We start from the raw sequence: 26,697 nt of genomic DNA on the forward strand, positions 1-26,697 counted from the left end.
TCCCCTGGCAGAGGTGTCCTCACTCCCATGTGGTCCGTCCTCGACCGTCAGTCGGCGCCTTCATCAACCGCCGCACCGACCTCTCCACTATCGCCGGCGGGTTCTCTCTGGATGCCTCCGTAGCATCGACCCAGGTTTCAGCTGCGGGCTCCTTCGACCCAGGCCCCAGCCATGGGCTGTGCCGACCTAGGTACCGTCGGCTGCAGGCTCCACTGACCCGCAAGGCTCTGACCCGCAAGGCCCAGGCTCCGACCAGTGGGGCTCTGGCCTCGGCTTCTCCGCAGCTTTCCGGGAGGCGTCGACAAACATTTGTGTTCATATTGTATTAGCTTCTTCCCCTTTTTTACATGTCCCTGAATGAAAATCTTCAATAGACCAACAAAATTACAAAATCATAGAACATAGAATAGTTTATAAATATTGTGCATTAAGTCATTGTGTTAAATTGGTGCAGTTCATTTAGTCCATCTGTAATATTTATAACCATTTTTCACCAGATTCTTCAACTCATCATGTGTCATGTAGCGCAGCGGTAGAGTTGCTGCTTTACAGCGAATGCAGCGCCGGAGACTCAGGTTCGATCCTGACTACGGGTGCTGCACTGTAAGGAGTTTGTACGTTCTCCCCGTGACCTGCGTAGGTTTTCTCCGAGATCTTCGGTTTCCTCCCACACTCCAAAGATGTACAGGTATGTAGGTTAATTGGCTGGGTAAATGTAAAAATTGTCCCTAGTGGGTGTAGGATAGTGTTAATGTACGGGGATCACTGGGCGGCACGGACTTGGAGGGCCGAAAAGGCCTGTTTCCGGCTGTAGATATATGATATGATATGATATGATATACAGACATATATCTTAATGTATGTGTAAGATGGAACTGCAGATGCTGGTTTAAACCGAAGAACAGTTTCTACCATCAGGCTTCTGAACTCATAAACACATTCAAATCATATATGTTGATTATTTTAAATATTGTCTTTTTACCTATTTTTAATATTGTCTTTTAACCTATTTTTAATATTGTCTTTTTACCTTACTAATGTCATTTTTAAAATCTTATTTATCCTTGGAGTATTACTGCTGAGGTGACCCGTTGTCTTGCCAAATACATTTCATTGTACCGTCAACCCTGTGCCAACCTACATATGACAAATACAACTTATTATTATTATTATTAGATAGACACAAAAAGCTGGAGTAACTCAACGGGTCAGGCAGCATCTCTAGAGAGAAGGAACGCGTGACGTTTTGGGTCGAGACCCTTCTTCAGACAATTTATTATGACTTAGGCTTTTCAGGTCTATACTGGCTCTCAGAACATTCCCACACACCCCATTTCCAATCCTACTTATTACTCTGTAATCTATTCTCTCATAAATGCCCATCAATGCCAGGCCCATGTGAACAATCTCTTGTGAAAATTCTGTATACAGCGATCATTTATTTTTATTTGGTGCATATGAATCTGTTGCTTTAAATATAATTAATTTAATTTATGAATGTTTTATGAGCTACAGTTAGTGCCCTTGTACCTGAATATAAAGGTTAATGTAAATGACCTATTTGCAAGCCATTAAAATGATACAATTAATATAAACACACAAAAGCAATTAATTCATTCTGAAGAGTGACTGATTTTGTGGCTGCAATTGGCTTACAATACATTTTTTTTTAATTAAGAAAAAAATCAGAGGATTTTGATTTTAATTGAACTGGGTTTGCATTTGAAATTCCTTCATCTTTGAGACTGCTTGGGTGATTTTGGATGCGCAATGGAAAATCTGAACCAGTACTTAATTTGACTCTTATTAATCTTGAGTTTTAAAAATAATTTTCTCTGTCAAGGGAGTCATAGAAAAGAAACAAGTATATGTTGCTGAACAGGGATGAAATGATCCCATATTAAGAAGCCTCAAATAGTTGCTTACAATAGTTGGCCCCACAAAATTATTTTCAATCATACATGAAATATCAGCCATTGTGTACCACCAAAGCAGCAGTCCTAGATTCATAGAGTCATTGAGTGATATAGTGTGGAAACAGGTCCTTCAGCTCAACTTGCCCACATCGGCCAACATGTCCCAGCTACACTAGTCTCACCTGCCTGCGTTTGGTCCAAACTTGTCCTACCCATGTAGGAAACTAACAGTTTCTTAAACATTGGGATAGTCCCAGCCACAACTACCTCCTCTGGCAGCTTGTTCCATACACCCACCACCCTTTGAGTGGAAAAGTTATCCCTCAGTTTCCTATTAAATCTTTTCCCCTTCACCTTGAACCCATGTCCTCTGGTCCTCGATTCCCCTACTCTGGGCAAGAGATTCTGTGCATCTACCCAATTTATTCCTCTCATGATTTTATACACCTCCATAAGATCACCCCTCATCCTCCTGCGCTCCAAGGAATAGAGTCAATGCCTTGTAATCACTGTGTGATCCTGGGAATACCTGGAAAAGGTATTGATTGTCTGACTATGGTTGGAATGGTGCAGCAGTTTGTAAAGTCCTTACTGACACGTGTTCAAGGCACAAGCAATTCTCTAACAAAATAGTGTTTGAGCATCTGATCTGAATGTGGAATGTATTTAGTAAAAAGAAACCACCACCAATAACTTAACCATTGTAAAAAATGTAAATGACTTTAGATAATTAAATATATTTAATCAAGTGGGTACACAGTTGGGGATTTATCAGCGTTTTAACTAGCAGATGTTGTTTTAAATCTTTCGAAGATGAAAGCGAATTAAATTAGCATTTTTTTTTCCAAACTTCCAGAAGCTATCAATTCAACTGAGATTAGTTTGTTCCATGAAAATAGGAGTTTTATTGTGAAGAATATGGTTCTGGCATTTTATTCCCTGAACATTTCCAGATCCATATTGAATTCACTGACTAAATCAAATTGTTATCCAATATCAATGCTGTTAAAAATGGAAGATTAAATATTTATTAACCCGGCAATCAAACATTCCTAACATCTCATGGTAATATCGTGAAACTGAGAGAAAGAGATTCTGCAATTTTAAAAATATATGAATTGTTAATCATAGAATGCAATACACACACAATTGAATTAGCAACGATGAACTTGTCTTTCTTCAATCTTATATTTAATGGATTCCACACTGTCAGCTACTTCTATAAAACATAAAACAGGACAATGCAGGGTCTATCTGTGAATGCTTGCAAAATATGCATTTGACAACCAAAGTTCTTGCTATCATTAGAACATAGAATATGGAACAGTACAGAAGCTAGACACAAAAAGCTGGAGTAACTCAGCGGGACAGGCAGCATCTCTGGAGAGAAGGCATGGGTGACGTTTCGCTTCAGATGAAGAAGGGTCTTGACCCGAAACGTCACTCATTCCTTATCTCCATAGATGCTGCCTGTCCCGCTGAGTTACTCCAGCTTTTTGTGTTTATCTTTGGTTTAAACCGGCATCTGCAGTTCCTTCCTACACATGGAACAGGTACAGCACAGGAACAGCCCCTTAGGTCCACAATGTCTGTGCCGACGATTGTGATGCCATTAAGCCAATCTCCTCTGTCTGCATGTGAACCATATCCTTCCATTCCCTGCAAATCCATGTAGCTATCTAAAAGCTTCTTAAATTGCATATCTACCTCCACCACTAGCCCTGGAAGCGCATTCTAAACACCCACACACTGTGTCAAATCTGTCACACACTGTTCTTTTAAATATTCCCCGTCTCACCTTAAAGCTACGTTCTCTAGTCTTTCACATGGTACATCAAGCAACTTGGCTATTGAATCTTGATGCTGTTTGTAATAATGGGATAAATCATTTTTGGGCAGAGGGATGCTTTTAAATATAGAATTAAAACATAACATTTGCATTTGTTGCAAAAGAGACAAAATCACCATTTTCTGGCAAGAAATTGTGGTAAACGAATAAATCAGATGATTCTCAGAAACGTCTCTCATGGTACTGGCAGAAAATACAAAGAGACGTGAAAATTTCAATACCTTACATGCGTATATTTCTGACTCTTGTTCAATTTTGTTGGCAGCAACGAAATAAACAACACACGAGAAAGCCCTAGAGAAAGCCACCCACAAACACCTATTGACATTCTTCCAAAAGGGTAACTGTGAGCAACAGTTTACAGGACTACTGCTGTCCAGCAAATGTGATGTAACCTAATTAGCTGAGCAGTTAATTATATTGGAGAATTCTCACAGATAGCAACCCATAAAGAGAAAGGGTATGGTCTTTGTAAAAATTAAAATTATTTCAACATCCTTTGTATAATAAAAGATTTACCCGAACAAATAACAATCTATGTAATGTAATGTTTCAGGATCAGATGTTGGCTGTGCTGTAATTACCAATCAGTATCCCATTAGAAACAGAGAAAATAGGTGCAGGATAGGCCATTCGGCCCCTCAAGCCATTCAATATGAACATGGCTGATCATCTAAAATCAGTACCCCGTTCTGGCTTTTTCCCCAAATTCCTTGATTCCACTTAGCCCTAAGAGCATTGAAAGACTTTAAAGTATCTTGCAGTGAATTCAACATATTTTCTCTTATTTATGCAGCGTTTGGTTTACATTTCTGTTGAGAAACATGTTTTAGATAGATCAAGTCTAAATATGAAATACGATACGATACGATAAAACTTTATTCATCCCCGGAGGGAAATTGGTCTGCCAACAGTCACAACACACAACAAAGTACATAAAAACATGATAATAATAATAATAATAATTTAATTATTTGTCATTCGAACATACAAGTATACATTTGAACGAAATGTCATTCCTCACGGGGCTGAGGTGCAAGGTGCATAGTGGTTGATATTGATGTAAGGTGCAGCACGTGTGTGTGTTTTAGGCGAGGTGTGTGTGTGCGTTGGGGGGCAGCAGGGTGTTCATCATTCTAACAGCTAGGGGGAAGAAGCTGTTGCACATCCTGGTGGTGCTGGCCTTCATGCTCCGGTATCTCATGCCGGACGGCAGAGGGGCAAAGAGTCCATGGGAAGAGTGGGAGGAGTCCTTCACAATGTTGGAGGCTTTTCGCAGGCATCTTTTTGTTGAAAATGTCCAGAATGGATGGGAGAGGCTCCTCGATGATGTCCTCCTGACTAATCGCTGCAGGGTCTTCCTGCCTGATGATGCAGCTGGTCATGGACGCCCTCTATGGTACCTCTAGAACATAGAGAGGATGGGTGGGGGAAGCCTCGCTCGTTTCAGGATCCTGAGGAAATACAGCCTCTGCTGAGCCCTCCCGGCCAGGCGTGTAGTGTTGAGAGACCAGGAGAGGTGATCAGTGAGGTGATCAGTGAGGTGCACCCCTAGGAATTTGATGTTTCTCACCCTCTGCACAATGGAGCCATTGCCGTGCAGGGGGGGGGAGTGGGCAGCCTGAAGTCTACAATCATCTCAGTGGCCTTGGTGATGTTCAGAGACAGATTGTTGTCTTTGCACCAGTTTACAAGCTGCCTCTCTGTAGGCAGTCTCAATGTTGTCTCTGATGAGGTCCACCACTGCAGTGTCATCTGTGTATTTGATTATCTGGTTGGTGTTGTGTTTGGCGGCACAGTCGTGGGTAAGTAGTGTGAATAGTAGTGGACTAAGCACACAGCCTTGGGGGGCTCTGGTGTTCGGGATGATAGTGTTTGAGATGTTGTTGCCAACACGGACTGACTGTGGTCGATGTGTTGAGAAGTCCAGGATCCAGTTGCAGAGGGCGGTGTTGAGGCCGAGCAGGGAGAGCTTCCCCACCAGTTTCTGAGGGATGATCGTGTTGAATACTGAGCTGAAATCAATAAATATCATCCTAGCGCAGGTGTTTTTTTTGTTGCCTGTGTGGGAGAGGACTGGGTGGAGGGTGGAGGAGATGGCGTCATCTGTGGAGCAGTTAGGGCGGTATGCGAACTGGTGGGGGTCTAGTGAGGTGGGGCGGCTGTTCTTGATGTGTCCCGTGACTAACCGTTCGAAGCACTTCATCACGATGGGGGTCAGTGCCACGGGACGGTAGTCATTGAGGCAGGAGACAGATGGCGTTTTTGGCACCGGGACGATGGTGGCGGCTTTGAAGCAGGTGGGGACGGTAGCCTGGCTCAGGGAGATGTTGTAAATGTCTGTGAGGACATCCGCCAGCTGGTTAGCACAGTCCTTGAGGCATGTTGTCTGGTCCTGGGGCTTTCCGTGGGTCCTCCCTGGTGAGGGCTCTCCACACATCGGCCGAATCCAGGATTATTATCTGCTCCTCGGGGGTGAGGGATGGACTTCCTCCCACGAATGATGTTAAGCACCTCAAAGTGTGCATAAAAGTCACTTAGCTTGTCCGGATGGGAGGCAATGCTGTTTTAGATGTTTTTTTAGATTTAGAGATACAGCGCGAAAACAGGCCCTTCGGCCCACCGAGTCCGTGCCGCCCAGCGATCCCCGCACATTAACACTATCCTACACACACTAGGGACAATTTTTACATTTACCCAGTCAATTAACCTACATACCTGTACGTCTTTGGAGTGTGGGAGGAAACCGAAGATCTCGGAGAAAACCCACGCAGTTCACGGGGAGAACGTACAAACTCCGTACAGACGGCGCCCGTAGTCAGGATCAAACCTGAGTCTCCGGCGCTGCATTCGCTGTAAGGCAGCAACTCTACCGCTGCACCACCATGCCACCCTTGTTGTTGGAATGTGATGCTCCTTTATAGTCTGTGATGGACCGGATAACCTGCCACGCACATCTGCTGTCCCTGGTGTCGCAGAAGGGAAATTAAAATTAAAACTTGAAATTAAAAGTGAAAAAAAAAAGAAAAGCGCAAGAAATGAAGCCCAACCAGCAAATAGGTAAGCATCTAATCCTCGTCATTCGAGGCATCCATAATCTCACATTAGTATCTCCTCCATTTTCCTGTTCAATTTAGTCAAAGGGTAAGGGAAATAAATCTGGACATTACATCTTGATTTATATTGACTGGAGTAAAAGTAGAACTGTGATTGTATTACCTGAATTTAAATGCATATATTTATATCCTTTTGCTTAGAAAATTTACTCACAAGCTTCTATTTCTGCATTCCAGTCAAAGAATTAAATGCACAGAATAGGATTAATGTGGAATGTATTGAAGCGTTTGCAAGAGTGCATGTGAAGACTTGTTTGTTGATAAACAAGAACCCGTAAAGTAGGCAGCAGGTCTGTAGACCAGAGCAATATCTGTGGATTTAATAATCAATTAACAATTAGTGGAGGCATGGTGGTCTCACAGCAGAGCTACTGCCTTACAGCGCCACAGAGACCCGGGTTTGATCCTGACTACGGATGCTTGTCTGTACGGAGTTTGTATGTTCTCCCCGTGACCTGCGTGGGTTTTCTCCGAGATCTTCGGTTTCCTCCCACATTCCAAAGACATGTAGGTTTGTAGGTTAATTGGCTTGGTATAAATGTAAAAATTGTCCCTTGTGTGTGTGGTGTAAATGTGTGGGGATCGCTGGTTGGTGCGGACTAGGTGGACCATGTGGTATCTCTAAACTACACTAAACTAAACTCGCTTTCTCCTTTGGAACTGTTAACACCTATATTCTACCTGGGCTTTCTGAGCACATGCCAGTTTAATGCCAGTCAGGATGCTAAACATGTAGACGGGCGCCATGTAATATTGTGTAAAGTAAATAAAAGCTTCACCCAGGCACAATGCATCATTCATTACTGAGCCCTTAGCTAAGTGCACACATTGCCACATATCACATCACTGAATGTTCCCTGACAAAGCCATTGACAGGCTGTCTAAAACCATAGTGCTACTTAATAATTAAAAACAAAGAAGGACATTTGATCCCTTTTCCTGAAATAAGAATGGAGAGAAATTACCTCAAAATTTTATTTTAATACTTTCCAGTGTCAGCTGCCAAATCTTTGGAACTTTTAAGAACGTTATTACAGCTTTGGCTCTAAAATTACAAGATTGGAGTATTGGCACAAACTTGAACATTCCTTTGTTGTTCTTTGCTCAAAAGCCGAACAATTCACAATTTAAAATTCAATGCCATGTTAATAAAGTGAAAAGAAATTGCTGTCTGCAATCGTTAACCCTTCGTGAATATGTTCAAGGATAGCAAAAGAATACTTTGCATCTTTCTTGGAAATGGCGAATACTTTGCATCTTTCTTGGAAATGGCAAACTTATTTCCTTGAAGTTCTAAAATTGCTGGCCATACTTTGATGTCGAGTCATAGAGAGAGTCATAGAGCACAGAAACAGTCCCCTTTGGGCCCAGTGGGAATTTGCCAACCATCTGTCTTTGCTTTGTCCCTTCTCTAAGTGTCTTCCTCATTGAGTTCAGAAATGGGATACAGACTTACTGCAGTTTTGTAGGGAAACTTTCTGCTTAGTAAACCCCAGGTTATAGCGGATGCAGTACCAGTGATCCACCAAGGGAGCAACTGTGAGGAACCCAATAAATGTTAGAAAATGTATTTTATTTCTGTCTGTTTAAACGTTACTAATTGATTAAAAACATTTAAAAATTATAATTTTCTAAATACTTAATGATTTTATGACATAAGCTTAATTAACTTTTAATGGTTTTTGAAATGTCAGGTCTTTTGTTGTAAAAGTCTATCTCTGCCTCAGAAGGCAGTGGAGGCCAATTCTCTGGATGCTTTCAAGAGAGAGCTAGATAGAGCTCCTAATGATAGCGGAGTCAAGGGGTATGGGGAGAAGGCAGGAACGGGGTACTGATTGTGAATGATCAGCCATGATCACATTGAATGGCGATGCTGAGTCGAAAGGCCGAATGGCCTACTCCTGCACCTATTGTCTTTTGTCTATTGACAAGTCAAGTTGTGTTCACTGCTTCACAAATTTCTTTCAGGGGAGTAAATTTGTGATGCAGTTGATGCTTAAATGCCTTTGTGTAAGGGGTTTCTGCGCCGAGCTTTCGCCCGACCTAAGGTCCCCGTGCCTTGCTCTGATCCCTTGACCAGGCCGTGCACTGGTTCCCCGTGAGTGGTTCGACCCACTCACCCCTTACGGTTCTAGACACTGGGCTTAGATGCAGGAGCTCTTATAGTGCAGAAAAAAATTCAACCAGACCAGATTTTAAAACCAGGGTTTAAATGAAAAAGTTTTTTATTCAGCACTTGGGACTATTGTCCATGAATACTTATACAGTTCTATAATACATGACTATGAAACACATACCGAATCACACGAATACTTATAACTATGAATCATAAAACACACACAGTTCTATAAGACATATACACGAATACCTTTTACTTATGAATTCTTAAACACAGTTCTGCAAGACACATACACGACTGTAAGATGGGGAACGCACAACGCATCGCAACCTTGACCAACACATATTTTAGTACACACCCAACGTTTATTCACAACCACCCTCCCCTCTACACTAAACTATGTCCAGGATATGTAGGATTTGGAATGCATGCTCACCATGGGGCTATTACTGGGGTTACTGGCTGTTCGTTTGGCAGTATTTCTCCTCGAGTTGCGTGCCTGTTCCTCTCTCTTGCATCCGTTTTTCTTGCCTGTCTTTTCTTCCTCCTGCATCCGTTTTCTTGCCTGCTTGCGTTTCTTGCAGGTTTTCTTCTAGCTTCAGCTTCTTCTTCCAGTATTTCTTCTTCAGTTTAAAACCCAAAAGTAGTGGCCAGTTATACTGTTTCTGACCCGTCCTATCTCCCGCCAGATCTTGGAATCTCTTTGTTCAAAAAGATATGTATGAGGTTTTCTTCTGATCTGCGCTTATGTTCGGGGATACCGGGGATGGCCAGACGGTGTAAATTGGGATTTCATTGTGAGGTGATGGGTGTTAACTGGTTTCCCATCACCTACCAGGTAGTTTTCTATGGGCTATTGTGCCCCCTCACTGAGATGAACTGTTTAGGTCGGCTTGGGGCATTGTGAGTATGCTGATGTCAGCGCCCCAGTGTCTGGACTCCGACCTGGTTTCGTAGGTTTCTGCATGGCCAATACCCATCCTTTGTTCTGGCCATGGCTTTGCAGAAAACCTAGAGACTGGGATGTAAGGTTTTTTTTACCTTTTGTGGCTGGTCACGAGGTTCTGTGGCCATTTTAGGACCCACAGATTGTGACATCCTTTGTTAACCTGACCGCAGCCTTTCTCCGCTATCAGCCCCAGTCTCTTGTTTAAAATGTCCAAACTGCAGCTCTTTGGTTTGGTGTTGCTTTCCAAATGAGGGAAAACTTCTCAAATCTTACATTGTCATGGCCTGGTGAGCTGTTCACTCACATAACAGGTCATTGAGGATGGTCAACAAATGCTGGCCTTACCAAAGATACCCACATCCAATGAATGAACAAAAGCGAAGTAACTGACAACTTTGCTTTGACAATTGGCTAGGTCTTAGTCAGCTATAAATATATTTTCAGCTGTTTGTTGTGTAGGTACTACTTTGGTCCTCCTTCATTATGGATTATGATTATGCAGGGATTTGCAAGGATTTAGTCAACGATTTGTCACTGGCATGTCTGGAAAAGATGTGTACATAGTTCAGCAGCAAGTGTGACTGGCAGCAAATTCTGGAATGATGGTTTCATCATGTTCAATAGATTGCATAAACAGTACATTAGTATTTTCCCTTATAAAAGTCTGTGTGATCTTTTCAATTTTACTCAATGAAAGGGTTAAACTTGGCTACGGAATGCAGTATGAATTCAGTATGAGTAATGTTGATTCTGTTTAACTCTATGATGCATACTTTCCTTGTGTCTCATGAGAAGAAAGAGCCATGATTGACTTCTCCTTTCACATATTGTGTCACATTCCTAAATATCCTGCCATTGGGCAAAATGCTATCTTGAGTAGATTACTGTGGCAGATTTTTTGGAGTAAGCCAATGTGCTGGACAACAACAAAATAACCATGTAGCAGTTCTAAAAAATAATCAAGTATTTGGATATAGCTGTGGTCCTTCCTAACATTTAAAATTCCTTGAAATATGCAGCCATGGTTTAAGAAATCATCAAATGCACAAAATACTTAAAATAAGTATTATTTTTTTTCTGTTATGATCCTAAATGATTTATCCAAAATTGCTAAAACTTCAGTAACTTGAATGATGAATACCATGAATAGTTGATCTATGTACACCAATACGATTACAAATCAATCCCCAATCAGCTTAGTTAAATGATTTCCGTAGGATGCTGAAAGTATTTTTAAAGTGCTGGAGTAACACAATGGGTTAGGCAGCATTTCTGGAGAACATAGATAGGTGACATTTCAGGTTGGGACCCTTCTTCAGACTCATGGTTAGCCATGTTTAGGGTTAACTTGGTTGACTTAAGATCGATGAAGAGTAAATCACCATTCAATGATCCTAATTGTAATAGTGGTAAGATTATAATATAAAAACAACATAGTGAAGACTAAAGATCCTGATTCCCAGTGTTAGAGAGTGGGAGGAATGATGAGGAATTATTTAGAACAATTGCTTGTATTGATATGGCACAGTTAACACAAAACAATATTCCAAGCTGCTTCACATGAAAGTTGTTAATCAAAGTTTGACACCAAATTACATAAGGAGTTATCAGATTAGACAGCATTAACGTTTTGTAGGACGAAAGGTAGAGAAAATTGATGTTTTTATGAACATGATTTAGGCAAATGGATGGCAATTAAATTTAGGGGTGATTATGAGGTAAACTCGGAAGAGTGCAGATATCTAGAAGGTTAGCAAGACTGGAATAGATTGCAGAGGCAGGAAGGGTTGTAGTGCTTTGAAACAAGCTTGACTGTTTTAAACGTGAAACTTTGCTTAAGCAGGAGTCAATGTTGTGCAGCACCAGGAAGGTGAACAAACAAGACATGGTGTCAATGAACCAAGTATTTGCGGAGCTAGGGAAGGGAAGAGCGGATACCCACAAATGGGTAATATGAAGGAAATAGATCTTACAGACTTTATATAAAATGTCTCCTTAAGGCTGACCAGAAAATGAAATTCAGTGAACTTGTTTCCACTACTTGAGAGCAGGTGGGCAATTGGTGGAGGGGTTGGGTGGGGGAGAAGGAGGATTTTTTTTCTTGTCCTACAGATGAGATACCTGCTGCCGAAAGGAAATTGTGAAAAATCAAGGAATTAAAATCATGAACCTACGGTGAGTTTGACAAAATCCACGTTTTTTTGTTCCTGGGTGCTGTAGTCATGTGTGTATTTGATATATTTATGCATGGAGAAACCCAGATAAGTACATTTGCATCCAACAGTATGCCTAGATATCACTCCTGGAATATGCGTCACTTGTGTGTGGCCTGTGAATGATATGGGCATAGGCTGAGGTTGTCACTTGGATCCCAAGTGACCACCCAATCCCAGCTGGCAAAACGTGTCACTGGCCCAGCTTGTGGTCTTTACTTGACAGCATCACAACCAGCAATCTGCTGCATGACTAATCCCCAACTCACTGCTGCTTTCCTGCTCGTAGCACCCCACATTCCAATCCCACAATTTATAACGTGCCTTTACCCGTGTTGAACTCTGTCATTCACAAAGAGACACAAGAGATTGTAGAAGCTGGAATTTGGAGCAAAAACCAAAATGATCGAAGAAGTCAGCAGGTCGTGCGTGGTTGCTCCAGCTGATCCACTGAGTTGCACCACAGTTTGGTTTTTGCTATCATTCCAGACCTGAGTTCAACATCATTATCATTATATTTTCTTAAATATACAGTGCCCTCTATTTTTTATCATGTGCAAACTTAAGAATATTGGGAATTTAAATTTGTCTAATTAAAAATTCTACTATTAGAAATGGTGACCTTGAGAGTATTGGATTATTGCAAAACCTCACCTGATCCATTGATGTTCCTGGGTAAGGACATTTGCAGTTCCTACTTGGTCTGATGTATACAATGGATGGCTCCAGACTCAAAATGACCCGAAACGTCACCCATTCCTTCTCTCCCGAGATGCTGCCTGACCTGCTGAGTTACTCCAGCATTTTGTGAATAAAAACCTCAGAATGATACAGTTGGCTGTTGGATGCTCTGTGAAATGGTCTAACAGACCAATCAATTCAAAGAAAACACATGGGAACCGATAGCCAGTTCTGCAAAAAAATGATAAAACATAGTTTTCGGGTAGAATGAGCAAATAAAAGCAAATAACTATTGATGCAGGGTATCCTGGCCTCAGACCTTACAGATACAAAAGTTACATTAGGTTCAACTCCAATGTGAGACCAGTTAATGTCTTGTCTATTTGGTGGTGTCTTGAGGACAAATACAGACATGGAGTCATAGAGTCATAGGACATGGGAAAGGCCCTTTGGCTGAACTTGTCCATGCCGACCATGAGGCCCAGCTAAGCTAGTCCCATTTATCTGCGTTTCGACCATATCCCTCTAATCCTTTCCTGTCCATGCACCTGTCCAAGAGTCCTTTCATGCAGTTATCGTACATTCCTCAACTTTCTCCTCTGGCAGCTTGTTCTCTATACTCACCACCCTCTGAGTGAACAGGCTTGTATTAAATCTTGCCCCCCTCACCTTAAACATTTGCCAACTTGTTTTGATCCCTCTGATGCTTGGAGCACAAATTCCCCCACCCTGGGTAAAATGTTTTAAGCAATTTACTTTTAAGGAGTACCAATATTCCTAATTTGAAAGTGCATTTAGTAAAACAAAAATCTGCCTCATCATGTTTTGGAAAAGTTAAATCAACCTATTTTATGCTTCCGTAAATATATTTACACTAAACAGAGGAAAGACGCAATACCTTATCCCTTTAAAATCACCTGCTTACTTGCTTTCACCTGACTTGCATTCAATATTGTGAATTCTGTTTACTATCAATATATTTTTATTGTAAACTAACCATTCATTTGCCTGCTGAAGGTGACCTTTAAGGCATATTTTCATACAAATGCATGCCAGGCACTGTTTCATCATCAGGAAGTTGATACTGTTGCTGTATACTGATCACTCGAGGTCGGTTTTGCTAGGATTCTCCAATGGGCTCTTTTACAATGAGGCCCAGTGCAAGCTAGAGGAGCATAATCTCACCTTCCATCAGGGCACATTGTTGCCTGTTGGACAACATTGAATTCTGCAACTTCAGCTAACTTCATTTCTGTCTGTATCATTTTTCCAACTGTGATGGTGGCTCAGCTTGTTATTTTAACACTTTTTTCTTTATTTTCCCTTTTTTCTTCCTTATGCCAACCTTCTGGTTACAGGTGGATATAGACAGGAAAGGTTTAGAGGGATATGGGCCAAATGCGGGCAGGCGGGACTAGTCTAGACGGGGCCTCTTGGTCGATATGGGCAAGTTGGGCTGAAGGGCCTGTTTCCGTGCTGTGTGACACTATGACTCTGCATTTTGCAATTCTCAAATTGTTTTGTCTAGATTCTTCTATGTTCTACAATAAGATACAATATGATAGAACTTTATTAGACCTTATCCTATCTTATCCCATGCTGACCCTGGATTTTACATGATTGGAACCCCCACCCCCTTCCCCACCCCCTCCTCACCCTCCCTTATTTTTTTGTCTCCTACCCATTTCTGACAAAAACCTTTTGTCCTGAAACGTTAGGTCAGTTCTGCTTCCCACAGATGAGGGATGACCTTCTGAGTATTTCCAGCATTTTCTGTTTTCATATTCTGTCATCACAAATGACCACTATATACATCGCCAAAATCTCGATTCTCTATGCTGTCTGTGTCATTTAAATGATAGGAAACAATGCAGTCAACATTTCTCCTAGATTCTCGATTAATTAATATTTTTATTGTGATATAGAAGAGATAAATAAGCATGAATTTTCTGTTTGAAAAAAAAACTTGGCTTTGTTATTTTTAAATCTTCATTACATTTTTGTTGTCAATTTATTTTCAGGATTTTCTGGGTCTTAACTTAAAATCTTTGCAACTCTGGAATATTATCACAAATACATTATTGACCTGAGTAGATAGAAGATCTGTAACAATGATATTTAGGTAGCTGTTCGTCTTTCACTCGGTCTGATACAAAAACGTCCGTAACCTGTATGAAAGATGAATACTTGTGTTACTCCAGCCTGGAATTACAAATATTGAGAATCATTGTTAACGTGGATGACTATTGTTTACGATTATATAGATATTTAGAATGTAATTCTCAACTATCTTAACACTGAATACACAGGCAAAAATAACACACATCATTGATTGTATACTGAAAAAAAGGTTCTTATAAGTCAGTACAATGTCATTTAAATCAGTCAACAATTAATCAGTTTTTTACTGATGTGATCACCACTGCAATGTCAGTGTTATTTCGAGTTGCCATCTCTCTTGATGTTGGAGATGTCAGAATTAGAATTTGAGATAATTTCTTTACTAAAACTAAACTTGATTGTTTTTGATTTTTACATTATGAGCATCAAAATATATGGAAGTAAATAGGTTTGTATAGACCACTCATCCTTCAGCATTGAATGTTATTCCAAAGCACAGTGGGCACCATTAACTTGATGAGAGGTGTCAGTCTATTTCAGGCATAGAAATAGGTCTGAATTTAAAATATATTGGATCTTAATCTTTAGAAGAATTTCAGATCTGATTTCATCATTAATCACATTTTAACCTTGTGAGTCACAGTTTTCTAATAGATCTGCGATAAAATTATATCAGCAACTATCGATATTATTCAACTGAAACATCTAGATTTATATTTGTGGAATTTAAATGGTTTTCAATCTTCGATTGAGAGGTGAAGAATAATACAACTGCACCAAGTGTTTGTTAAATCCCAAAAGTATAGAAACTTAATATGAAAATAAAAACAGAAAATGCTGTCAAATACCTGAAACATTACCTCTGTATCTCTTTCCATGGTTGTAATCTACCCCGCCGAATATTCCCAGCATTTTCTGTTTTTATTACACCACGTGTTTCACTCACTAGAGAACTGAGGTGGGCAGAATTCACTTGGTTGTCCACCAGGTAAAAACCATGCCTTTGGACATACACAGAAATAAATCACACATTAGGATCTAGTCCTTACATAAAGTTGACATCAGGGCATCTGCTAAAGATAAATGCTGAATTTGTAAGGACTATTATGATAATATTTTGAATCTGCACTTTATTTTAGTTGAAAAGGTAGATTGAATTTAAGTTAAAGATAAACAAAGAACAAGAATTGCTTTCACAAAACAATCTATTTTGTCCATTATCTGTCAAGATTGATGAATGGAAAGGTAGAGAGAAATAAAAGCAGAGAAAAATTAGGAAGGCATTTAGTTTATTAGCTCAGGGTTGAAGAGCAAAGTACTCTTCCTACAGTTATATAGGAGTTTGATGAGGCCATACCTGTAGTATGGTGTACACGGAAAATGATATGGTTACAGAGAGTAGGGGTGTTGCAATGGCATAGCAGTAGAGTTGCTACCTTACAGCACTAGAGACACGGGTTCAATCCTGAACGTTAGTATTGAGTTTGTACATTCTACCTGTGCTCCGGTTTTCTCTGGTTGTTCAGTTTAGTTTAGTTTAGAGATACAGCGCAGAAACAGACCCTTCGTTACACTGAGTCCGCGATCCCTGCACATTTATACAATCCGACACACACTAGGGACAATTTAACATTTATATCAAGCTAATTAACCTACAAACCTGTACGTCTTTGGAGTGTGGGAGGAAACCAAAGACTTTTTATGTTTTTATATATATATTTACGAAAATAATAACGATATCAATTCTTTTCTCTTTTTCTTCTCGCTGCTATCTTGTCATAGAGTCATATCTCATGGAAACTGGCCCTTCAGCCCAACTTGCCCCTTGACGTTGCCAGGACTTGAGGGGCTGAGTTATATAGAGAGGTTGGGCAGACTCCGACTCTATTCCTTGGAGTGCAGGAGGATGAGGGGTGATCTTATAGAGGTGTATAAGGTGACTAGATCGGGCACATGCTCTGTCTTTTACCCAGAGTAGGCAAATCAAGAACCAGAGGACATAGGACATGAGAGGGAAAAGATTTAATAAGAACCTGAGGGGCCACGTTTTCACACAGAGGGTGGTGGGTATCTGGAACGGGCTGGCAGAGGGAGTAGTCGAGGTAGATACTCTAACAACATTTTTAAAGATACTTGGACAGCTACATGGATAGGAAAGGTTTAGAGGGATGTGGGCCAAACTCGGCCGGTGGGACTAGAGTGGATGGGGCATCTTAGTTGGTATGGGCAAGTTGCGCTGAATGGGTAGTTTCCATTTTGTATGACTCTATGGCAGGATACCAGCGAGATGACAAAAGGAAAATAATTGAGATCGTTATCATTTTGGTAAATATAAATCTAAAAGCATAAACATTTTAATGAACTACAAACTGATTTCAATGGAGAGCTAGTAAAGTGCAAAGATTATCAAGTGGTATCGATTTCAGAGGGAAAGTTCCAAGATTTGATTCACATTGCCATCTGGTGGCCAGGTTGTGCATTGTAAACGGGCAAATTTACATGGGCCATTTCCATTATAAATATGGGTGTTTGAAGTGAGCATGGGCAAGCACAAATGGACTTCAATCTAGAAGAAGAAATCTCTGTAAAACATGAATAATACATCTGGCTAATGGAAGGGCAAGATGTGCAGGAAAAAAACCCTGCAGATGTTGGTTTAAATCGAAGGTAGACACAAAATGCTGGAGTAACTTAGCGGGTCAGGCAACATCTCGGGAGAGAAGGAATGGGTGACGTTTTGGGTCAAGACCCTTCTTCAGACCTCATGGAGGTTGGCTTATGGAGGTTGTGTCAAACATTTGCACAATCTGTTGATCGCTGTGCAGATGACTGCTGGTCCCATTTGTTCATCAGGTTGAAAGAATCCACCTTAACGTGTTGATACGGGGGCATTCATATTGAATCTCCAATAAAGAGAGTTCTTTGTTGAATGAAATTCACATAACTACTATATCGAAAGCCTTGACCTCCTGGATGCAATGTGCTGCCCTGTTAAACTATAGTTAGATGAGAATTTTACTGTCATTCATCCTTGCTGCAAAGACTAAAGCCATTTCATAGAAGAGGTCACAGTAAGGCAGTACATCATGACAAAAGTATGGGCATTGCTAACAAAGGCAAGATTCCTGCTAAGATAATGTCAATCTAAAATCATTCATTCCCTCACTAAAATGATCAGAGGAGACGTGGACTAGTATTATATATAATAGATAAGACTCGCCATTGATAATATCTTGCCAACAAATGGCTTTCTTTAGGTCATAAGTGATAGGAACAGAATTAGGCCGCTCGGCCCATCACGTCTATTCTGCCATTCAATCATGGCTGAACTATCTTTCCCCATAATCCCTGACACCTGTACTAAGCAAGAATCTATCTATCTCTGCCTTCAAAATATTCATTGACGGTCACCACAGTCTTCTGTGGCAAAGAATTCCACAGATTCACCACCCTCTGACTAAAGAAATTCCTTCTCATCTTCCTAAAGGGATGTCCTTTAATTCTGAGGCTGTGACCTCTAGTCCTAGACTCTTCCACTAGTGGAAACATCCTCTCCACACCCACTCTATCCACTCTATCTTTCCTCCACCAGCTTCACTTGCCTCAAAGTTAGAATGTCTTTAGATTGGTGAAGTATGTAGCATGCAGCTGGCAAAGATACCATCGGCACATTGTTCTGGGTGCCCACTCCATCGTCATTAATGGTCTTGGTAGCTGAAGGAGCCTTTCCTGTATGCAGTTGCTCTTGACAATCTTTATCTCCTCATCAGGACTGAAAAGGATCATTGTAGAGCCATTTTCACTATCTCGCTTATTCTTCAGCTGATGTATCCTTAAAATGATGCCTTCAGGTGCAGCTGGCCAAGTGGGTTTTGACAGTCCCGACCAAAACATTACTTATCCATGTTCTCCAGAGATGATGACGACTGACCCACTGAGTTGCTCCAGCACTTTGTGTCTTTGTTATAAACTAGCATCTGCACTTCCATGTGATGGGCTTTAGCACAATGATTTTGCATTGATTGGAGAGAAATTTACCAGTGTAAGGAATGAAAACGACAAGGATAATCCAGAAGATGTAATTGTCAGGAAATTCTAAGCCCTTCAACCTGGTGAAGTGATAAAACACAATGAGCTTCTCGAAGTATCTGTGCACTGTGAATTAAATCACATTGCTGAGATTCATATGGTTGTGTTAGGTTCAGGATTACAGGTAGACTCTGAACAATATCACCACTCACCACAGTGATCGTCAGATTGGTTTCCAACTCATGGTAGAACTGTACCTCTGCTTCCTTTGGGCATTCCCAACTTGCTGAGACTGACTGCATGCACATCACTGTGTCAAGGAATTGGGTCTACTCTTTGATGTAAGCAAACCTCTTTCATGTGCTTTCATGTGCATTCTTACTCCATTCTCCACCCCTCCAAAAACAATTTGAACAAAAATTAAGGAGTACCCAAAAACATTTCTATATCCTTTGCTTAGGTAAAGCAATGAAAATGTTGACAAAAAGTGAATTAAAAAAAGTTAGATCATCAAACCCCACTGAAACATCATCTTTCTGAAATCCATTTTACAAAGCACATTGATGTTTCTTTAAGTGATAAGCTCAATTGGAATTGCTTATCGTATTGATTCACAAGAACCTGCTAATATAGATCTCTTGGTGATCTCCTGGTCTTTTGTGGTTCTTTGTATAATGGCACCATTAGACCAAAAATCTAACTACTTAAGCTGCTTGAAGGAATTTAAATGAGGATCACAGTGACATCTGCTGCTACTCTGTGGATATTGCAAGTTCCTGGAATATTTCTCTCCAAATTATAGCAAGTGTTTATACATTGCAAAATGAACAAGAGTGCTTGAATTTGATAGGACTTAAACTTGTATTGTTTTCTCTGGAACGTCAGAGTTTGAGGGGAAACTTGATAGAGGTATATAAAATGATGAAGGGCATAGATAGGGTAGGTAGTCAGGACCTTTTTTTCCCAGAATGGAAATGTCACAAACTATAGGGCACAGTTTTAAGGTGAGGTGGGGGGGTTGGGCAAAGGTTAAAAGAGATGTGTGAGTTCTTAGTGGGTGCTTGGGACACACTACCTTGGGTGCTGGTGGAGGCAGGTACGATAATGGCATTTAAGAGGCTTTTAGATAGGCACGCGGATATTCATGGAAGGGAGGGTATTGGATCATGTGCAAGTAGAGAAGATTAATTTAACTTGGCACGGACGTTGTGCGTTGTATGGCCCTGTTCCTGTGCTGTACTGTTCTATGTTCAATGTTGTCTCAGTGCACAACATTCCACAACATCCCACAACATTCCCCTCCTCTTCCGTCCACGTAACTCTCCTCCAACTAGCCTGCTTGCCAGCAAATCTTCATGTGTTGATATCCCAAAACCACGAATCAAAGGATATGGGGAGAAGGCAGTCCCAGGTTACTGATTGGGGATGATCAGTCATGATCACAATGAACGATGGTGCTGGCTCGTAGGGCCAAATGGCCTCCTCCTGCACCTATTTTCTATATAAAACCATCAATCAGCATATTCCACTTGCTTCTAGCAGAGAGCTGCCAGTAGCAAAAACACGAGGCCAGGGGGTTAAAATTATCTGACTCTGTATCTGAAACGCTAGATGCAAAAAAGCTCCTGATTCACATTTGTTTAAATTCACCATTGACTGCAGTCAATACAAAAATACTTTGAAAATTCTGCAGTGGATCCGGTATGACCTCGCCAGTACTCTGAACAATTGGAACAATACTTCCTTATTTCTAAACTCTATCGCCACATAAACAAATAGGCCATTTGCTTTTCTAACCAATTTGCTGTACCTGACTGCGAGCTTTATGGGATTCGTGCATAGGACACCGAGAGGTCTCTGCTTTACCCATCTGCAATCTCTCTCTATAAATGGGTACTGGATGAGCATGGACATGGTGGGCTGACGGGCTTGTTCCTGTGCCCTATGACTCCGCGGCTTTGTGAACTTGATGTTACCTCATCTGCTACATATGCAGTATAATCAAGTACACAGAAATAATCATGTCATCATTATTTTAAGAAAAAAAAGATTTCTCTACAAGTCCTGTAGGTAATTCTCTTCAAGCTGACTAAAGGGCCTGTCCCACTTTGGCGATTTTAAGGTGACTGCCGGCGACTAGGCTGTCGCCGACAGTTTGCCGGGGTGTCGCGGGCATGATCGTGAGGAGTCTTCCAAAAATCGTAGTGGATCTCGGCGCGTCGCTGAGAAATCGTCCGGTTTGAAATTTCTCGATGACAGCTGGCTTGTCGCCAGGTATCGTTGCTTATTGTGGGTGCCGTCGCATGCTGTCCCCAGGTTTGATAGGTTCTCTTAGATGCATTTAGAAGCACATAATATTAAAATAAGTAAATTCATTTCAAAATACCATAAAATGCTTGTGTTTAACCAATTTATTTACCGTCAGGACATTTGACAGGTAGATTGGAGGCGACAGTTTGACGGTCAGGTAAGCGTGGGAATTTTTGCGATGTTTACGGCCATCAGCCATTACATTTAAAGTGGGCTCCAAACCTAGATATGCAACCAGGAAACCAGATATGCATCTCCCTTACATTTTCAAAGAATGCCCACACACTTTTCTCAAAAATCCACTTAACCACTTTTTAAATCATTTTTAAAAATATAGCTATTAGTAAACTGGAAGCAAATCCAGTTTATTCCTTGTTACAGTGAAGCTTGGTTTTCAAGTAACCTGGGCAAGATGTTTTATTTCAAAACTCTCAAGTACTTACCGACTTGTCAGTGATTTCAGCGAAACTTAGGACGCCAGAGAAGCATTGACAGCATGGGAATTTTCACGATGTTTATGGCATCAGCCATTACATTTAAAGTGGACTCCAAACCCAGAAAACAGATATGCATTTCCCTTACATTTTCAAAGAATGCCCACACACTTTTCACAAAAATCCACTTAACCACTTAAAATTAAAAAAAACAAAAAACACAGCTATTAGTAAACTGGAAGTAAATCCAGTTTATGCCTTGTTACAGGGAAACTTGTTTTTTAAGTAACCCATACAAGGTGTTATAGTTCAAAACTTTCAAGTACTTACCGATTTGTCAGTGATTTCAGTGAAAATCAGGACGCCGGAGAAACATTGACAGCGTGGGAATTTCGCGATGTTTCAAAGACGGTGTAATCTCGACCTGACTCGGCATTGTCGTGGTCATTGTCATCAGGTAAAAGAAAATTTTGGCGATCTGCTACGACTTTGACAGTCGCCGGAGGTTGCCAAAAAAATCGCCTAAGTGGGACAGCCCCTTAAATCTCATGTTTAAAAACCATTAAGTCTACAGAATCCTTTCATTGTATTCTCATACGTCACAGTGCCAAGGCCATTGTGTATTCTTTAGAGTATTCATGTTTGTAAATTATGCAGACAATAAATATACTGAAGAAATAAGGAACTGCAGATGCTGATTTCCGAAACATCACCTATCCATGTTCTTCAGAGATGCTGCCTAACCCGCAGTCAGTAGCAGGCAGAGTTGTGTTGATAATTTCTGAATGAAATGGAAACTTTTATAAAATATAGCCAGTTATTAGATGTTATTGACAGAATGAATTACTGGAACTGTGCTGCACAGATTCTACAAGATTTAATACTTCCAATAATGAAGCTATTTGGAACTTGTTCAATATAGAAATAATACATCATAGGTTACTTTATTCATTTATTTCTGGAAGTGTTCAGAGAAAACTGCAATTTGCTTTTATAAATTTAAATGTTGTTTCTCATATCAAAACTGTCTTTGAGTTATTAGTATCAATATAAACTGTAATCATCCTTCCCTGTATGTGTTCATTTGCTAGGTAGTCTCGTGAACACCTATTATAAATGATATTGCAAGTTCATTGATAATTAGGTATAGTCATGAAACGATCTTTGGAATAAAGTAAGAGAATTAAATTGGAGATCAATTATTTATTTAACTGCTATTGATCATCAGCATGGCTGAAATCTGCCATTCTAAGAAATATTGCCTGCTAATGTATCATGTAAAATCTTTTACTAATTTGAAATTCAAGGCATACATCATGATGTGATTGGTAACAGGATGATCCTCTTATAAATTCAGAAGCCCTGATTCAAATCTGCCAACTATAAATGAACCTGAAAAACAAAATAAAACTGCACTGGCTCAAAATTTGAAATAAAAGCAGAATGTTGAAAGAATTGAGTTTGTGAGTTTATAGTCCCGTGTAGGGAGGTGCAGTGAAAAGCTTTTGTTGTGTGCTAACCAGTCAACGTATTCAGTCAGTGTTCAGGAAGTCAAGCAGCATCTGCAGAGAGAGTCACATAGTTAATACTTCATGCTAATGACCATTCATTAAAATTGAATGCAGTCCCTTTTACGTAAAATAGATCGAAGGATATGTGGTTTTCGATACCAACAAGTTTCGTAATTCCAACCTGTGGGATCGATAACTTGAGACAAATATGTTGGAGATACATTCTACCTTACCGAGTATCACCATAGAATGACATGCACAACTTTTCCAATAAAACTAAGTGAACGAAAGGTGACCCTAAATCCAAGAAACATGCAGGCATCTATCCCCTTTACTTTAAAATCGTCATTAGTCTCATTACAAACAACATCAAATGCAAAATGTAATACTCATATTTTCTTTTACAGCAGTTTATTGAGATCAAAACCGACTTACTTTCTGTCCAGTTCTATGGGTACGAGGTGATAAATAAGACCAGTATGGGAACATAGAATGTTCCAAAGGTGAATGAATGAATGAATGAATGAATGAATACTTTTCACAGTCACTGTGAACTTTTTTTGCATGCATACCCAAGCTATTCAAATAGTCGCCACATGGAGGGAGCTTACAAAGTTACAAAGTACCCCCGTGCCAAGCCCTTTGTTCTACCCCCCCCCCCCCCCCACCCTCACAACGATCCCTCCACGCCGGGTCTTCCATTGTTCATTGGACAGTAGGTGCCTCAGGTGGGTAGTTAGCAAAGTGACACACTCCTTCCACACTCTGTCTGCTTCTGATGCCTGTTTGTGAGGTTGTCAATACCATTCTGGACCAGAGACTTCCAGGGGTCAGGGGAGATGCTGCATATCTCCAAGGAAGCATTGACGCGTTCATGATGGGTTTTTTTCCTCTGTTCACCTGTTAATATCTTGCTGTATTGGAGTATCTGCACTGGGGTCTGGTGTCAGACATGTGAGCAAAGTGATCTGTCTGAAAGAATCAATGGAATGTAATTGAGTCTTCAATGCTGGGGATGTTGGCATGGTGATGGATATTGATATTGGTTTGTTTATCCTTTTGATGAATTTAGGTGATTTTGTGGAAACAGCATTGGTGGTCTTTTCAATGCCTTCAGGTGCCTACTACAATAGGTAGTCTCAACTAGTACATTATTGGAAGTAGTCCTATCCTCTTGATCTCAGCGACATAGTTAATTTGGTACGAATACTCTCCTGAGCTGGAAATCGCCCACGTGACTATTATGCCATCAAAACTCATTCATTCTTCTGCTCATTAAGAGGAAAGAACAAAAATGTTTTTCCTTTTGTGATCACTCTAAAACAATTATTCACCCCAGGTCTTTCAAGACCAAACGGCCTGAAGATTTGACATTTCATAACCAATCCAGCTTGGAAAACACTAAGGCCTATTCTTACTGCTTAACCTGAACAAAAACTCAGATAAAGCAGAAAATTCAGCAAATTTAATTTGTCAAATCCTTCCCCTTCTCAATGCACGATGGAATGAAAAAATGGACAACTGCTTCCGGTTGTTCAAATTGCCATAAATCATTTTGGAAACATTTTTTCATGGCATAGTAGTGCAGTGGTAGAGTTGCTGCCTGACAGTGCCAGAGACCCTGGTTTGATTCAGACTATGGGCGCTGTCTGTACTGAGTTTGTGCATTCTCTCCCTGACTGGGTGGGTTTTCTCTGGTTGCTTCAGATTCCTCCCACATGCCAAAGCTTGTAGGTTAATTGGCATCTGTAAATTGTAAATTCTCCCTAGTGTGTTCAATAGTACTAGTGTACAGGGTGATCGCTGGTCAGCACAGGCTCGGTGGGCCAAAGGGCCTGTTTCTATGCTGTATCTCTAAATTCTAAAGTCTAAAGTCCAACAGCAAATCTTCTAAGTTTCGGAAGAATCAGAGTTAGGAAAGTCTAACTACTCATTGTGAAAATAAGACTCTCAATTTTGAGACAGTCTAGTTGAAAATTTCACTGAAGATATATTTTGTCTGCAGCATCATTGTTGATAGTAACGCTCAACTCAGAATTAAAAATTTCTAAGAATAAATAAAATCCCACAGAGAAGGGAAATTAATATTGCAACTAGTTCAAGGCACCAGGAAATGTTCACAAACGTGCTGGGCCTACGTTTGACAGCACAGCAGTGCTTTTGACAGTTGTGTGAAAAAGTTTCTAGCCTCAGCAGTTTTCTCACAGTATAAATTATGCTCTCGTGTTTAATAACACTAAATAACTTGCTATCTCTGAACTAGTCAGTCCTCTGACGATAAAAGCTATCGAGTAAATTAAATTTTTTTAAAGGTGGAAACAAAACCATTATTTGTGACTGAACAGCATTACAATGTTTCATGTACATCCAATGCTAATCTCACATTCTCCCTTCCTTAATTATTTAATATTCTCTCTTTTTACTCCTCTCCAATTAAAGATCTTGAATTCTTCCAAATCTATTTTTTATAGGCTTGGGCTTTTTTTCACATATCTGTGCTGGACAGCTATTCTTGATGTGTGAATCTCATATGTGAATTTGGGAAGACTGATTGCCTTCAGTTGTAGAAATGTCCATTCTGATCTTTCTGTGATTGTCATGATTTTTCACTTCTGGTCCTTGAGTCACCTATTCTTTTCTGAGCTACTCTTGCTTCTATTGAAGGTTTTAGGATTCTCCTTAATCCTATTTGCCGAGGTCATTTCATGGGCCCCATTTGCTCCTCTAATTTCTTTAAGTTGTCTCCTATATCCCCAATGAAGTAATCTGAACCCTGACTGGCAATGTGGATAAAATCTGCATGATCTGTACGAGTCACCTATTCCATGCCTTAGCCAGATGAATGTGTTCTATTTAATGCTTTTCATATCTAACCTGAGCGATATATTATTCTGGATGAACAACTCATAAATTGTGACCTTTCATGTGATCTCAACTTGTTTACACTTTAAGAGCTGTCTCATACGGTGGTATAAATGAAGTGGATGTACTGTAAATACAAACTCCAGTAACAATTACTGGGACCTAATTGATGGAGGAATCTTAACAACTTCAGAATACTTCAGCGGAGGAGCCTGGTAAAAGAGAGCTGTTTATAAATAAACTATTCTCTGAAAGCCAAAGCCCATTCCTAACTCCTCAAATCATTCAGTGTAAGTAGAAATAGAAATTGAAACCATGGGAACTGGTACCGCGTATTCTTTTAGCATTCACAGGTATTCACGAGCATCTCAAAAAGCTCGTAGGAGATGGGAGCCAATTGAAAACTGCCACAGGCAAAATTGTTGCAGGACTTAAAATGTTTTCTTTTCTATTCTTGTTCAACTTCACCGGCTCTTTTTCCTCACATTTAGTCTCTGTGTGGGGTTATATGTAGGTGCTTTTGTTTAGGGTGTGTGATGGGAACATATCAAGAATTATTTAATTCTAATTATGATTGAGAATATTTC

Source organism: Rhinoraja longicauda, chromosome 16 (assembly GCF_053455715.1).
Source record: "Rhinoraja longicauda isolate Sanriku21f chromosome 16, sRhiLon1.1, whole genome shotgun sequence".
Lineage (NCBI taxonomy): Eukaryota > Metazoa > Chordata > Chondrichthyes > Rajiformes > Arhynchobatidae > Rhinoraja > Rhinoraja longicauda.